Source organism: Panthera tigris, chromosome A2, assembly GCF_018350195.1.
Source record: "Panthera tigris isolate Pti1 chromosome A2, P.tigris_Pti1_mat1.1, whole genome shotgun sequence".
Taxonomy (NCBI): Eukaryota; Metazoa; Chordata; class Mammalia; order Carnivora; family Felidae; genus Panthera; species Panthera tigris.
The window spans coordinates 66,287,729-66,304,441 of record NC_056661.1 but is presented as its reverse complement, the minus strand read 5'-3'; positions in this window follow the sequence as shown (position 1 = coordinate 66,304,441).

Here is a 16,713-nt window from a genome sequence, read left to right as displayed (position 1 = left end):
TTACATTTGGGAGAATGCTAATGTAAATGTTAATGTCTTGTTTTTATTTCAAATTCCACATTTTGATTGCTAGCATATAGGAAAATGATTGACTTGTGTATTAACTTTGTATCCTGCATCTTTGCTATAATCCCTGATTAGTTACAGGAGAGGTTTTTTGTTTGGTTTTGCTTCGTTTTGTTTTGTGTTTCCTATATAAACGGTCATGCCATCTGGAAGAAAGCCAATTTTATTTCTTTCTTCCTAATCTGCATAAATTTTCTGGCCTTATTACATTAGCAAGGACTTGCAGCACAGTATTGAAGAAAACCAGTAGGAGGGCACATCCTTGCCTTGATCTTGACCTAGGTGTGAAAGCTTCAAATCTCTCACCACTAAGTATGATGGTAACGGTAGATTTTTTGTAGAAGTTACTCATCAATCTAAGTTTCTTAATTTGCTGAATTTTTTTTTATCATGAGTGTGTGTTGGATTTTGTGAAATATCTTTTCTGAATCCATTGATAGAGTCATGTGATTTTTCTTTTCATGACTGTCGATGTGATGAATTGCATTAATTGATTTTCAAATGCAGAACTGGCCTTTAATATCAAGGTAAATCTCAGTAATGATGTGTAATACTTCTTATGTTTTAGATTTGATTTTTTTAAATATTTTGTTAAGTTTCGCATATATGTTTATGAGAGATATTGCATTTTGGTTTTCTTTTCTGGTAATGTTTTTGTCTGGTTTGGTATTTGGGTAATAGTGGCGTCATCAAATGAGTTAGGAAGTATTCTTTCTGCTTCTTTCTTCTGGAAGAAACTGTAAGAGTTTGAATAAATTCTTTGTTAGGTGCTTGATACAATACCATTAAACTTGTATGAGCCTGGTGCTTTCTGTTTTGAAAGTTCTTAATAACTGATTCAACTTCTTTAATAGATACAGACCTATTCATATTGTCTATTTCTTTTTGTGTGAGTTTTTGGTAAATTGTGTCTTTCAAGGACTTGGTCCATTTCACCTAGGTTAAAAATTTGAGGGCATGGTGTTGTTCATAGCATTTATTATCCTTTTAATGTCCTTGAGGTCCACAGTGATGTGCCCTCTTGCATTTCTGATACTAGCAAACTGTGTCTTCTCTCTTTTTTATTTGGTTAGTCTCTCAATTTTATTGATCCTTAAAAGAACCAGCTTTTTGCTTTTGTTGATTTTCCATAGTGATTTCCTGTTTTCAATTTGATCAGTTGGCATTTTAATCTCTATTATTTTTAGCCTTCTAATGTATATATTTAATGTGATTCTTTTCTTTCTCAACACTGCTTTCATTGTATCCAACAAATTTTTGATAAATTGCATTTTCATTTTTATTTCAAAATATTTTTAAATTTCTGTTGACATTTTTGTCTTTACCCATGTGTGATTTAGAAGTGCACTATCAAATCTCCAAGTAATTGTGGATTTTCTATCTTTTTTGTTATTTATTTCTAGTTTAATCCCATTGAGATCTGAGAGCATACATTACATTTATTTTTTTAAGGCTTTTTTTTTTTTTTTTTTTTTGGAGAGACAGACAGAGAGCAAGCAGGGGAGGGGCAGAGAGAGAGGGAGACACAGATTCCAAAGCAGGCTTCAGGCTCTGAGCTGTCAGCACAGAGCCCGACGTGGGGCTCGAACTCACAGGCCGTGAGATCACGACCTGAGCCAAAGTCATCTGCTTAACCAGCTGAGCCACCCAGATGCCCCAACATATGATTTCTTTAGTTTTAAATCTGTTTAGTTATGCTTTATGGGACAGAATGTTGTCCGTAGAGGTGAATATTCCATGCAAGCCTCATAAGAATGTGTAAGCTTCTGCAACTGAATGAAGTCCATTGATATTATTTTGTATTATAAAACAGTTGTCTCTTATATTCAGGTGGTTGGCGGTACTATTGAGTTCAGCTTGGTTCTTACTGATTTTCTGCCTGCTGGATCTGCCCATTTCTGATCAAAGGACATTTAAGTCTCCAGCTATGATAGTGGATTTATTTATTTCTCTTTGCAGGTCAATCAGTTTTTGCCTCATTTATTTTGACGCTCTGTTAGGTGCATATGCATGAAGGGTTATTGGAGTGTTGACCCCTTTTTTCTTTTGTAGTGTCCTTCTTTATCCTTGATAGCTTTTCTTGCTCTGAAGTCTGCTCTGTCTGAAATTAATATAGTCATCCTTACTTTCTCTCTGTTAGTGTTAGCATGACATATCTTTTTCCACCCTTTACTTTTCATATAGAGGTGCCTTTATATCTACAGATTTCTTGTAATCAACCTATAGTCGAGTGTTGTTGTTCGATCCATTCTGACTATATCAGTCATTTAATTGGTGTATTTAGACCATTCATATTTAGAATGATTTTTTATGTAATTGGGTTAGTATCTACCATATGCATTACTGTTTTCAATTTGTTGCCCTTGTTCTTTATCCCTGTTCTTGTCTTCCACACTTTTTCTTGCCTTTTGTGGTTTTAATTGAGCATTTTGTATGATTTCATTTTTTATTAGTATATCAATTATATATATGTATATTCGTATATATGTATATATTTCACTTTCTAAAGTGGTTGCCTAGAGTTTGCCATATGTATTTATAGTTGATCCTGCTCACTTTAAAACACCATTAAACTGCTTCACAGGTAGTGCAGGTGTCTTATAATAACAAAATATTTATAACTCCTTTTTCATGTTCTTTGTATATTTTCTGTCATTTACTTCACTTATACATAGACATATATATAATCACACATAATCAAATACATGGGTTATATTATTTTGAACAAATGATTATATATTAGCTTAATTATGAATAAAAAATGTGTTTTTTTACATTCTCCATTGCTCTATTATTCTTCACACAGGCCTGATCTCTCTGAAGATTTTTTTTTTTAATTTCGTGCGAGGCAGGTCTACTAACAAAAAATCCCTCAATTTCTGTTTGTCTAGAAATTCTCTGTTTCTCCTTTTCTTTTAAATTTCACAGGATATAGAATTCTGGGTTGGTGTGGTTTTCTCTCTCTCTCTCTCTCTCTCTCTCTCATTACTTTAAATATTTCACTCTGTGTTCTTCTTGCTTTCATAAACTCAATAGAGATGTTGGATGTAATTCTTATCTTTGTTCCCCTAAAAAAAAAGGTGTCCCTGCCTTTCAGGTTCTTTGAAGGTATTTTTTCATTATCTTTTATTTTCTGCAGTTTGAATATGATATGCATAAGTGGAGTTTTTTGTGCTTGACGTTCTCAGCTCCGTGGATCTGTGGTTCATGTCTGATGCTAATTTGTAGCTGTTCTTTGTAATTCTTGCTTCAAATATTTCTTCTATTCCTTTGTATCATTCTTTTCCTTTTGGTATTTCTGTCACTCATCTGTTATACTTTCTGTAGTTGTCCCACAGTCCTTGGACTTATGTGTTTGTTTTTTTTTTTTTCAGTCTTTCTTCCCTTTGCTTTTCGTACTTGAAAGTTTCTATTGACATATTCTCAGGCTGAAAGATTCTTTCCTTTCCTCAGACATGCCCAGTCTGTTAATGAGCCAGTCAAATGCATTATTTATTTCTGTCAACGTTTTTGATCTATAGCGTTTCTTTTTTCCTCTTTCTTAGGATTTTCATCTCTCTGTTTCCATGGCCGATCTCTTCCTGCACGCTGTATATATTTTTTTCCTTTAGAGCCCTTAGCGAATTAATTATGGGTGTTTTATGTTTCCAGTCTTATAACTCCAACATCCCTCTCATACCAGAGTCTCCTTCTGATGCTCGCTTTGTGTCTTCACACTGTGCATCTTGCCTTTTAGTGTGTTTTGTAATTTTTTCATTAAAAGACCAAACAGCAGTAGCTGGTACTGTTTCCTGCAGAGGTTTCTGCCCCAGTAAGTTATGTTCTCCGTATCTGCTTGCCTGTCTCTGATTTAGGAGACTGTGGTTTGCCTCGTCACTTTACTTGTCTGACGAGTCTAAGAATAGTTGCTGGTGTTCAGTTTGTTTGGCTCTTTTGCTTACTCCGAGGATGGAGTAATGACTTCCAAGATCATTCCATTCCATTGAAGTCTTAAAGCCCTCAGTATATATTAGTCATGTTTTTAATTGATAGTCTGGTCGTGTCAACATTTTGCCATGTATCTGATTGTGGTTAGGATGCTCGTTCAAACTCTTGAAACCATGTTGTTGTTGTTGTTTTTAATCTTTTAGTTTTTGTATGCCTTGTACTTTGTTCTGGACAACTGGACATGATGTACCAGGTAAAAAAGAACTGCAGTAAATAGACCTTCAGGAATGGAGTAGTAAGCTGTGGGGAGAGCAAGCATTCTATAGTCCTATGAGTAGGTCAACCTTTTGGTGAGCCGGTAATGCTGGACTGTGAATTTCACCAATTTTTCTCATCGCCACACTCCCTACACCCACCTCAGGTGGGACAGGATGGCTATAAAGGGCTGGAATTGAACCCTTCCCTTACCCCAGGGAAGTTAGGCTCTGATAAAATCCGGGCAGGTTCGGTTCTTAGAAAATAATTTCTCCTGAGGGTAGAGCTCGTTATGAACAAAAGACTCGGCAGTATTTCAAAATGGTGAGTTTTCCCTTTTGTTTGTTTCCCCCTACAATTGATTTTTTTTTTCAACTTTTTTTTTTTTTTTTTTTTGGGACAGAGAGAGACAGAGCATGAACGGGGGAGGGGCAGAGAGAGAGGGAGACACAGAATCGGAAACAGGCTCCAGGCTCCGAGCCATCAGCCCAGAGCCTGACTCGGGGCTCGAACCCACGGACCGCGAGATCGTGACCTGGCTGAAGTCGGACGCTTAACCGACTGCGCCACCCAGGCGCCCCTGACCCCCTGATTTTTTTTTTTTAATATACTCTGGATATTTTAGCTATTGTATCACAAAAATCTAGATCCTATTTAGTCTTCAAGTTACTTCACACACAGTGTAGTATTGATTTCAGGAGTTGAACCCAGTGCTCATCCCAACAAGTGACCTCCTTGTTTCCCCATCGCCCATTTAACCCATCCCCTCACCCACCCACCCCCTCCATCAGACCTCACTTTGTTCTCTGTATTTAAGAGTCTCTTACAATTTGCCTCCCTCTGTTTTTATCTTATTTTGTTCCTTCCTTTCTCTTATGTTCCTCTGTTGTGTTTCTTAAATTCCACCTACGAGTGAATAATCTTTGTCTTTAGCAGCCAGTCCCCCTGTTAAAATGTAGTCTGAAAAATTGGTGGATGTGGATGTTTAGCTTTCTCCAGGCCTGCCAAAACTGCCCCAGCAAAAGTAGGACACTGATTTACGTTGCTTCATCGCAGATGAGTGGGATGGGTGTGAATGTTCCCTGCTTGGCCCCACGAACCCTAGGGAGAGGGAACATGGTAGACTGATTCATACATCTTGTTTCTATTGCGTTGGGACAAAAGCTTAGCCCCCTCACCCCACCGATACCAGAAGAGAGGACAGGTAGACGTGGGTTGTCAACTAGCCCCGCCTCCATGACCTTTTCAATTTCATTGATTCTTAGATGGGTCCAGAGGCTCAACTTTTCACTGAGTTCTCCTGATACCATGGGTGGAGGGGAAAAAGGGAAAGAGTGTTAATTAGCCCTGCCTCACACTGCCTTGTTTCAGTCTTATTGTTGTTGGGTGGTAGGGGGATTCATCACCTACCAAGCCCCACTGACTCCAAGGGGGTGGGACGATCCTAGTGGTAACTAGCCTTGCCTTGCACAGTGAAGTCTTGTTGCCAGGAGGGAATGGGAGTTCAAGTTGCCACTGAGCTCTGCTGACCGTCTCCAGTGGGGGAATCAGATCACTGCTTCCTTCTGCCATGCATGGATGGATCATCAGCTCCCTCTCAACCCTACTGACAGTATGCCAGGAAGGGAATCAAAGCACCATTGCTTCCACTGGACAAGGCACAGATCAGCTCTCTGCCTAGCAATGGTGATGCTACTCTGCTGGGAGAGTTGGAACAGTGCTGGTTTCTACCAACTGGGAGGTGAACGAATAGCAACCTGCTCACTCCAGTGGACAGCCTGGAGGAAAAAGTAAGACGACTGCCCTTCGATCCTATGGATCAGGGTTCCAGGGTGGAAAATCGTCTCTTCAATGAAACCACGGTAATAGGAAAGGGCACTTTTCAATTAGTGCTCGGATGGAAAAGGATGGATATTAACAAAAAGGTTATCTGTTCTGTTGGATCATTGTTTCTGAATTCTTCTGCCATAGGGGATAGACTTTTCTTGGCACTTTTTGTTTTCCTATTCCTATTGTGGAATACAGACTTCTGAGGCACCATGTCTGGTATATACGGGAGACAAAAAGAAAACCCTTTGTGTTGGTCGTCAAGTCCTGAGGCCCCTAAGCAGCTGCTTCCTCCTTTCTACCTTCCGGAGTCTTCTTAGTTCTGCTTGCTGTTTTACATTCAAAATTTTTTTTAATTATAAGAAGGTAAAATTAGTAAATAATTCTTGATGCACTTATGATAAGTTCTACTGATATCTGAATTTTAGAGAATTTACATGCACTTTTTAAATGTCAAATTTAATGAGTTATTAAAAAAACACATTTGGACAATAGCTGTCAAACTATATCTTTATTTATAATAATATTCCCTAAAGAATCACAAGATCATTCACTTGAAACATGAAGACTTCCTAGTTGGTAACATTAATCACTAGGATTAAAATGTCTGTTCTTGGGGGGCCTGGGTGGCTCAGTCGGTTGAGCGTCCAAAGCCGGCTCAGGTCATGATTTCACGGTCTGTGAGTTCAAGACCCCTGTCAGGCTCTGTGCTGACTGCTCAGAGCCTGGAGCCTGTTTTGAACTCTGTGTCTCCCTCTCTCTCTGACCCTCCCCCATTCATGCTCTGTCTCTCTCTGTCTCGAACACATAAATAAACATTAAAAAAAATTTTTTTTAAATGTCCCTTCTTGGAAGGAAAAAAGGTAGAGAGCAGGAGGGAGGGTGCATTGGGGATATTTGAGGCAAGAAAGGAACGTGGTTTGCGTAGAACAATGCCAAAAACATGAACTTCAGGTCAGATAAATCTGACCTTGAATCTATCTTCCCTTCTGGTTCACGAATTCCATATAGGCATTTTATTATACTCTTCATTTGTACAATAAAACTAATAATTTGAAACAGTTTGCTTACGACGACAATTTCTTTCCCGGGCACTCAGAAGGAACCTTCTGTTGTGTTCTGGGGAAAAATTGGTTTAGCTTTGGTTTAATGTCTTGTTCTCACTGCATCTATACCTTCTACCTCCACTCAGTCCTATTATCCAGCGAAGATTCTTGGCAGGAGCTCTGCTTGGAAACCAGCCCTCCAGGAGAAGGGAGGGTGCAAACACGTAAAACACCTTCCTAAAATACAAAATTGCAGCACACATTCATTCCTGTCCAAGACCCTTCCCCTCCCAACCAGTTTCAGAATGAAAACCATGTTGTGTTTTACAACTATGTTTGGGATTACAAAAACATGCAACTCTGTAAAAAAAATAAAAAATAAAAAATAAAAAAAGAGAGAGAGAGAGAGAGAGCACGGCAAAACCCCTACCAGTTCTCTCATGCTGTCCAGGAAGCTGTATCACAGAACTGATAATAAAAGCACAGCTAGGCTCATTTCCAGTAACTTAATGAGTTTTCAGAGCTGCTGTGATTAGCAAAGTATCCTTAAATAGGAAGAGAGAGTTACTCTGAAAGCCTATGCTGATTTTTATCTTCACGTTATCTTAGTTGTCTATAGCGCACCCTAACACATTTTCCCAGGTGCTGCCTTCATAACATTTAAATTATGACCGTTGAAAAAGTGCCTTCACTCATAGTGTTATTGGTTTTCCCATTTTTAAACAAACCATCCTGTATCTAATATTGGAGTGGCTTTGAATAACCACCTACCAGTAACCTGACAAATATACACTTGTCACATTAGTACTGATTGCAAAGGTACTTTTTCAACTGCTTTTGTGGTATAACACTCTTTTTTCCTTCCCTTAAAAATGCCCAACCATAAAAAGGAACAATAAATACTTCAGGCTATAATAAAAACTTAATTTGCTCGTTCTAAATGTAAATTTACATAGATTGCTGAGATAAAATTGGCATTTTAATTATAGATTGCAAAGGAAGAAGGCCATATTTCATTGAATATTTCCAAGTTATTGCATTTAAATGGCACTGCACATAGAGAAGCCCAATCAGTCATTCCTGGAGGCTTGATGATCTTGGATAAATGTGGAAATTCACACTTCTAAATAATTAGTTTAAGTATCATTAAGCCTTTCAAAACCCATTTCTGCTTATTATAGTTTACATATTAAAATGTATTTACTGAAGTTTTGGATTATTTCAAGTGTGAGAGAAAAAGGCCAGGCAATAGATTAAAAATATATTAAGCTACAAGTATCTCAACTGATGCAAACTTCCAACTGCCCACCTCTCCAATTTCGCAGCTTTTTCCTTGTCCCTGTGGCCACCATCCTATTGTCCTAGAACATATACAGAGTAGACTATAGAATCTATATTGCTTCGGAACACATGGACATTTATCGTTCAACAACTGAAACATGAAGAAAAAGTCCATGAAAGGATTTGTGAATCAAAAGGTAGGGTTTTTGGTTAATTTTATTTATTTATTTATTTATTTATTTATTTATTTTTTTAGTGTTTATTTTTGAGACAGAGAGAGACAGAACACAAGTTGGGGAGGAGCAGAGAGAGAAGGAGACACAGAATCTGAAGCAGGCTCCAGGCTCTGAGACATCAGCACAGAGCCCGTCGCGGGGCTCAAACTCACTAACCGCAAGATCGTGACCTGAGCGAACTCAGACGCTTAACCGACTGAGCCACCCAGGAGCCCCAAAATGTGACTTTTAAAGGAAAAGTCTGAATATAGTTGAGGCTCTGCTCCAACTGGTTGAGGTTTGCTTACATATCATGACTTATGTTCCTACTTGTGGGAATGCAGAATCAGTAATGTCCCTTGAAACATAATCACCTCTGGATCAAACTGACATGTGAGTAGGGATTCCAACGCCATGTCTTCCAACTGTCACAGAAAGATACAAGAAAATAAAAAGTGAAAAAGCCCACAAATTTAAAATTTTAGGCTGAAGATGCCTGGAATAAATCAACATTGTTCATAAGGTAGAGAGAAATAGATTAATAAAGCTTTGTTCAGATTTTATTTGATGAAAAATATATCTTAGAGAAAAAATGATAGTCATAAATGAATTGTATGTCTCCACCATGAGTGTCTTGATTATGAAATTTGAGATTCATTTCAGTAGTACTCAAAATGTTACCCTCAGATAACTCAGAACACTTTCAGAGAGTTCACAAGGAGAAAATTACTTTTATATCAATACTAAGGTATTATTTGCCATTTTTCCTGTGCTGATATTTTCTCTGATGTTACCAAAGCAATGATTGGAGCATGTTAGCACAAATCATGATAATGGCAAAAAACTCTACAAGTTGTCCTTATTTCCTTAATTGCCTTCTACTTGGAATTTTATTTTTTTTATTTACTTTTTTTTAAATTTTTTTTAACGTTTATTTATTTTTGAGACAGAGAGAGACAGAGCATGAACGGGGAAGGGTCAGAGAGAGAGAGACACAGAATCTGAAACAGGCTCCAGGCTCTGAGCTGTCAGCACAGAGCCCGACGCGAGGCTCAAACTCACGGACCGCGAGATCATGACCTGAGCCGAAGTCGGCCGCTTAACCGACTGAGCCACCCAGGCGCCCCTGGAATTTTAAATAAAGCATGGGAGCAGCCTGTGTCTAGCAACAGATGAACGGATAATGAAAATGCACACACACACACACACACACACACACACTGGAATATTATTCAGCCATGAGAAGAATGAAATCTTGCCATTTGCAACAACATGAATCATGCTAGAGAGTATAATTCTGAGTGAAATAACTCAATCAGAGAAAGACACATACCATATGATTTCACTCATATGTGGAATTTAAGAGAAAAAAATACAGGAGCATAAAGACAGAGAGAGAGAGAAACAGACTCTTAACTATAGAGAACAAACTGATGGTTACCAGAGGGGAGCTGGGGGAGGGGGGGTGGGATTGGGTGAAATAGGTGATGGGGATTAAGGAGAGCACTTGTCATGATGAGCACTGGGTGATGCATGGAATTGTTAAATCACTACATTGTTCACCTGAAACTAATATTGCACTGTATGTTCACTACCTGGAATTTAAATAAAAATAAAAAATAAAATTAAAAAAGAATTTAAGTGATCTTGATAAACCAGTGAAAGTTCTTTCTTTTTAATTATTCCTGGGTGTATGCTTTATATACAGGATATATATATATTACATATTTCGAACCAAAAAATGACAATTGTTGGTGAAATTGTAGGGAAATTGTAACACTTCTGCACTATTGTTGGGAATGTCAAATGGTGCAGCCCCCACTGTGGAAAACATAATGAAAGTTCCTCAAAAAATTAAAAATAGAATTACCATATGACCCAGCAATTTGAGTTCTGGATATATACCCTAAAGAATTGAACACATCGTTTCCAAGAGATATTTGTATACCCATGTTATAGCATCATTATTTATGATAACTAAAACCTGGAGGCAACCCAAGAATCCACTGACAGATGAATGGATAAACAAAATGTGATGTATACATACAATGGAAGATTATTTCAGCCACAAAAGGGAAGGAATTCTGACACATGACAACATGAATGAACTGTGAAAGTTATATTCTGAGTGAAATAAGCCAGTCATGAAAAGACAAATATTGTATGATTCCACTTATATGAAGTACCTAGGGAATTCAAAATCAGAGATAGAAAGTAGAATGATGATTGCCAGCATTTGGGGAAAGGGAGGGGTGGAAAGTTATTATTTAATGGACATAGCATTTTACATTTGCAAGATGAAAAAATATTCTAGAGATGGTTGGTGGTTATGACTGCATAACAGTATAAATATACTTAACATCATTGACTGCACACTTAAAAATGGCGAAGATGGTGAATTTTATGATGTGCAATTTGCCACAATAAATAATTGATAAAAAGCAAAGCTATATTAATATAAAACTGACCCATAAATATTTAATTCTGGAGATGAAATAAAATGTTCTGATTAAATAAAACAACAAAAGTATAGAGATATTGACTACAAAAAGTTTATCCTCGACATATCAAAATATACATATTGTTTGCAAAGAAAAAGTTCTATAAATAAACAAGAATTAGTACAAGGGCACCTGGGTGGCTCAGTCAGTTAAGCACCTGACTCAGTTTCAGGACCTCACAGTTCCTGAGTTTGACCCTCGCATTGGGCTCCATGCTGACAGTGCAAAGCCTGCTTTGGATATTCTCTCTCCCTCTCCTTCCACTCTTCCCTCACTTGCTCTCTCTGTCTCTCTCAAAATAAATAAGTAAACTTAATTTTTTTTTTTTTAAAGGACGTCTGGGTGGCTCAGTTAAGCATCCAACTTCAGCTCAGGTCATGATTTCACAGTTCATGAGTTCGAGCCCCGCCTGGGGCTCTCTGCTGATAGCTCGGAGCCTGGAACCTGCCTCAGATTCTATGTCCTCCTCTCTCTCTGCCCCTCCTCTGCTTGTGCTCTGTCTGTGTGTGTCTCTCTCTCAAAAGTAAATAAGCATTAAAATTTTTTTTAATTCAAAAAAGAATTAGTACATACCTTCACAAATATGAGCAAAAATGCATATTCAAAGTGCTCAAAATTGCTCAATACAATCCTTTTATAATAACAAATGTTCAGAAAAAACTCTGAATGTTCATCAATAGTAATAATAATAATAATAACCATAATCATGCTAGAGCATTGTTATATATGATTTTCTCTTTAAAAATATTATTTCTGGGGCACCTGGGCACCTCAGTCGGTTAAGCATCTGACTTTGGCTCAGGTCATGATCTCATGGTTCATGAGTTCGAGCCCTGCATCAGGATCTGTGCTGACAGCTCAGAACCTGGACCCTGCTTCGTATTCTGTGTCTCCCACTCTCTCTGTTCCTCCCCCACTGTCTCTCTCCCTCTCCCTCTCCCTCTCTCTCTCTCTCTCTCTTTCAAAAATAAATAAAGATTGGGGCGCCTGGGTGGCTCAGTCGGTTGAGTGGCCGACTTCGGCTCAGGTCATGATCTTGCATTCTGTGAGTTTGAGCCCCACGTCGGGCTGTATGCTGACAGCTCAGAACCTGGAGCCTGTTTCAGATTCTGTGTCTCCCTCTTTCTCACCCTCCCCCATTCATGCTCTGTCTCTCTCTGTCTCAAAAATAAATAAACGTTAAAAAATTTTTTTAAATAAATAAATAAATAAATAAAGATTAAGAAAAAAAATTTTTAAATGTTATTTCTAATCATAGTTGTTACTATTACCTGAAATTCAGAACTAAGTACAATATGAACTTTTCAAACAGTATGTTCAGGAGTTACACAATTTCTTCTAAAAGTCTTATGTTTCTAGCTTCTACATTTAGACTTTTCGTACATTTTAATTTAGCTTTTATTTATGATGCGAGGTAATAATCCATTCCCCTACATTCACATGGGTCTATCCATTTGTTCCAGAATCACTGATTTAAAAACTCTTCTTTCCCAGTGCAATACGTGAGATTGGAAACAGGCTTGGTGCAATGAACAGCAGGCTAGAAAAAGCAGATGAATGAACTAATGACCTAGAAGAGAAATAATGCAAAATAATGAAGCTGAACAAAAGAGAGAAAGAGGAATTATGGAACATGAGAATAAATTTAGGGAACTCAATGACTCAATCAAATGCAGTAACATTATATTATAGGAGACCTGGAAGAAGAAGAGAGAGAAGAGGAGGCAGAAAATTTATTTGAAGAAATAAACTGAAAACTTCCCTAATCTGGGGTAGGAAACAGACACCAGATCCAAAAGATACAGAGAACTCCCATCAAATTTTTAAAAAACAGGCCAACACCAAGACATATTATAATAAAATTTGCAAAATATAGTGATAAAGAAAAAAACCCTGAAAAGCAGAAAGACAAAAGATGTCCTTAATTTGCAAGGGAAAACCTGTAAGACTAGCTGGAGATTTTTCAACAGAAACTTGACAAGCTAGAGGCAGTGGCATGATATATTCAAAGTACTGAATGGGAAAAATCTGCAGCCAAGAATACTCTCTCCATCAAGGCTAACATTCAGAATAGGGGGAAAGATAAACTGTTTCCCAGACAAACTAAAAACTAAAGGAGTTTGTGACCACTAAACCAGCCCTGAGAGAAATATTAAAAAGGACTCTTTGACAGCAAAGGAGAGACCCAAAATGACAAAGATAAGAAAGGAATAGAGAAAATCTCCACAAACAATGATGAAACAAGTAATAAAATGATAATAAATACATATCTATAAATAACTACTTTGAATGTAAATGGACTAAAGGCTCCAGTGAAAAGATAGTGTGTCAAAATGGAGTAAAAAACAAACAAACAAAACCAAAAAACCACCACCACAACAAAAAACACAAGACCCATGTATATGCTGCCTGCAAGAAACTCATTTAGGTGACCTAAAGACACCTGCAGATTGAAAGTGAGGGAATAGAGAAACACTTCTCATGCAACTGCATGTCAAAAGAAAGCTGGAGTAGCATTACTTACATTGGAAAACTAGACTTTAAACAAAGACTGTCAAAGGAGACAAAGAAGGCCATTCTATAATCACAAAGGAGCCAATCCAACAAGAAGATCTCGCAAAGGTAAATATTTATGCACCCAACACAGGAGAAGCCAAATATATAAAGCAATTAAGCAATTAATAGCAAACATATAAGAAGTCACTGATAATATACAATAATAGTAGGGGACCTTAATATCCCACTTACATCAACTGACAGATCATCTAAACAGAAAAGACAGATATATTCATAACATTCCATCCTAGAACAGCAGAATACACATTTTTTTTTCAAGCACACATGCAACATTCTCCAGAATAGATCACATATTAGGTCACAAAACAGGTCTTAACAAATAGAAAAAGATTAAAATCATACCAGGCACCTTTTCTGACCACAATGCTATGAAACTATAAATCAACCACAGGATAAAACTTGAAAAATTCACAAATACAAGGGGGTTAAGCAACACGTTACTAAACAACTAGGAAATCAAAGAATAAATTTAAAAAAATACATGGAAACAAGTGGAAATGGAAAGACAATAGTCCAAAAACTTTGGGATGTAGCAAAAGCAGTCCCAAGAGGGAAGTATATTGCAATAAGGGTTTACCTCAAGAAGCAAGAAAAGTCTCAAATACACAACTAACCTTACACCTCAAAGAGCTAGAAAAAGAGCAACAAATGAAGCCTAAAGCCAACAGAAGGAAGGAAATAATAAAAATTTGAGCAAAAATAAATGACATAGAAACAAAAATAACAATAAACAAATCAATGAAACCAGGAACTAGTTCTTTGAAAAAAAATCAATAAAATTGATAAACCTCTAGCCAAACTTACCAAGAAAAAAAGAAAGAAAGAAATAAAATCACAAATAAGAGAGGAGAATTAACCAACACTACAGATATACAAGGAACTTTAAGAGAGTATTATGGAAAACAATATGCCAACAAACTGAACTACCTAAAAGAAATAGATAAATTCCTAGAAACATATAAACTACCAAAACTGAAACAGGAAGAGATAGAAAATTTGAACGACTGATAGCCAGCAAAGAAATTGAATCAGTAATCAAAAAACTCCCAACAAACAAAAGTCCAGGGCCAGATGGTTTCATAGGGAATTCTACCAAACGTTTAAAGAAGAGTTAATACCTATTCTTCTCAAATATTACAAAAAATAAAAAAGAAAGAAAACCTCCAAATTCATTCTATGAAGCCAGTATTGCTCTGATAACAAAACTAGATAAAGCCTCCACTAAAAAAGCAAACTACGGGCCAATATCCCTGAGATGTAAAAATTCTCAATAAAATACTAGCAAACTGAATCCAACAATACATTTTTTAAAAAATCATTCACCACGATCAATTGGGATTTTTTTCCTGGGTTTCAACTTGGTTCAATATTCACAAATCTATCAACATGATACACCGCATTAATACAAGAAAGGATAAGAGCCAGGTAATTATCTCAATAGGTGTGGAAAAAGCATTTCACAAAGTACAACATCCATTCATGATAAAAACCTTCAACAGAAAGTTTTACAGGGAACATACATCGACACAATAAAGGCAATATACCTTTATATATGGGTATATAGCCCTCAGCTAACATCATCCCTCAGCTAACATCATCCACAATGGGGACAAACTGAGGGCTTTTCCTCTACTGTCAGGAACAAAACAGGGATGCACAGTCTCATCACTGTTATTCACCATAGTATTGGAAGTCCTCACCACGGCAATCAGACAAAAAATAAAATAAAATAAAAACATCCAAATTGACAAGGAAGAAGTAAAAGCTTCACTCTTTGCAGATGACATGATACTCTGTATAGAAAACCTGAAAGACTTCACCAAAAACTTGCTAGAACTGATACGCGAATTCAGGGAAGGTGCAGCATATACAAAATCAACATATAGAAATCCGTTGCCTTTCTACACACTAATAATGAAGCAGTAGAAATGGAAATTAAGGAATCCATCCCAATTCCAATTGCAGCAAAAGAATAAGATACCTGAGAGTAAACCTAACCAAAGAGGTGAAAGACTTGGACTCTGACAAACTGTAAAATGTCGATGAAAGAAATTCAAAACAACACAAAGAAATGAAAAGACATTCTATGCAGGGCACCTGGGTGGCTCAGTCGGTTAAGTGTTTGACTTCAGCTCAGGTCACGATCTCACTTTTCCTGGGTCTGAGTCCCACACTGGGATCCACGTTCACAGCTCAGAGCCTGGAACCTGCTTTGGCTTCTGTGTCTCCTTTCTCTACGTCTCCCCCGCTCATACTCTGTCTCTCTGTCTGTCTCTCTTTCTCAACAATAAATAAACATTAATTTTTTTTTTTTTACAAAAAGAAGCCATTCTATGCTCATGGGTTGGTAACAAATATTGTTAAAATATCTATATTACCCAAAGCAATCCACACATTTAATGCAATCCTTACCAAAGTGCCAACAGTATGTTTTACAGAAGTAGAATAAAGAACCCTAAAATGTTTTGGAACTAGAAAAGACCCTGAAGAGCCAAATCAACCTGAAAAAGAGAAGTAAAGCTGAAAGCATCACAAACTCTGGACTTCAAGTTGTATTACAAAGCTCTAGTGATCAAGACAATAGGGTACTTAAACAAAGACAGACACATAAATTAATGGAACAGAATAGAAGATCCAGAAATGAACCCACAACTGTATTATCAATTCATCTTTGACAAGTAGAAAAGAATATCCAATGGGAAAAAGACAGTCTCTTTCACAAATGGTGTTGAGAACACTAGATAGCAGTACGCAGAAGAATGAAACTAGACCATTTTCTTACACCATAACAAAAATAAACTCAAAATGAATTAAAGACCTAAATGTGAGACCTGAAACTATAAAAATCCTAGAAGCAAGAGTGGAAAAGGGGTAGAAGAGGGATGAACTTCTCTGACATTGGCAGTAGTAATTTCTTTCTAGATACGTCTCCTGAGGCAAGGGGAACAAAACCAAAAATCAACTATTAGGACTTCATCAAGATAAAGAGTTTTTGCACAGCAAAGGAAACAATCAACA